Source organism: Rhincodon typus, chromosome 7 (genome assembly GCF_021869965.1).
Source record: "Rhincodon typus isolate 14 chromosome 7, sRhiTyp1.1, whole genome shotgun sequence".
Taxonomy (NCBI): domain Eukaryota; kingdom Metazoa; phylum Chordata; class Chondrichthyes; order Orectolobiformes; family Rhincodontidae; genus Rhincodon; species Rhincodon typus.
Genome location: NC_063338.1, coordinates 94,620,017 through 94,620,716, shown reverse-complemented (window position 1 = coordinate 94,620,716; position 700 = coordinate 94,620,017). Strand labels below are relative to the sequence as shown.

Here is a 700-nt window from a genome sequence, read left to right as displayed (position 1 = left end):
CCGCTCACCTCCCCCGTGCCCCTCACACTCTGCACGTCCGCTCACCTCCCCCGTGCCCCTCACACTCTGCACGTCCCCTCACCTCCCCCGTGCCCCTCACACTCTGCACGTCCACTCACCTCCCCCGTGCCCCTCACACTCTGCACGTCCACTCACCTCCCCCGCGCCCCTCACACTCTCCTTGACCCCTCAACCTCACACACCCTCCTGCTCACGTTGTCACTACCCTCCCACCTTCACATTCTCCTTGCCCTCCCTCCCTCCCTCCCAACCAATTCTTCTTCTAGCCCCACACTCTACATTCTTCACCCCACGCCTACACTCTTCTTCCCCTCCCCTTTTCTGCTCTCCCCCCTCTAACTCCCACTCCCCAATGACCCTCCTCCTCTAACACCCTCTCCCTTCAGACCCAGCCAGCCCTCCCTCCCCCGCGCTGTTACTCACAGACTCCAAGTTCCTCCATCTCCCGCCGCCTTTTCCCTAAACATTGCTCCGGGGTCATGACCCCGAGCGTCCCGGCATCGCTGGCCATGACGTCACCGCGCCGCCGCTACCCGGATGTGGGGCGGGACTCCGCTCACCGACGGACTCCCCATCCCACCCCGGGCATCGCCCCCTGCTGCCTGGAGGACCCATCACAGCCTCCCTTGCCTTCTCCCCCTGCTGCCCGGCCGTCCCCTCACAACCTCCCCCGGCATCG

General features: G+C 65.4%; 1 protein-coding gene across 2 annotated transcripts in view; it reads right to left on the bottom strand.

Moving 5' to 3' along the window:
• LOC109938710 (serine/threonine kinase 11 interacting protein) overlaps positions 1–531 on the bottom strand; it is a 115,587-nt gene extending 115,056 nt beyond the window's left edge. For both annotated transcript variants that reach the window (XM_048599048.1, XM_048599051.1), the window contains exon 1: positions 445–531. The gene's annotated coding sequence lies outside the window, so the exon portion shown is untranslated. The remainder of the gene's footprint in view (positions 1–444) is intronic.
• Between the last annotated feature and the right edge of the window lie 169 nt (positions 532–700).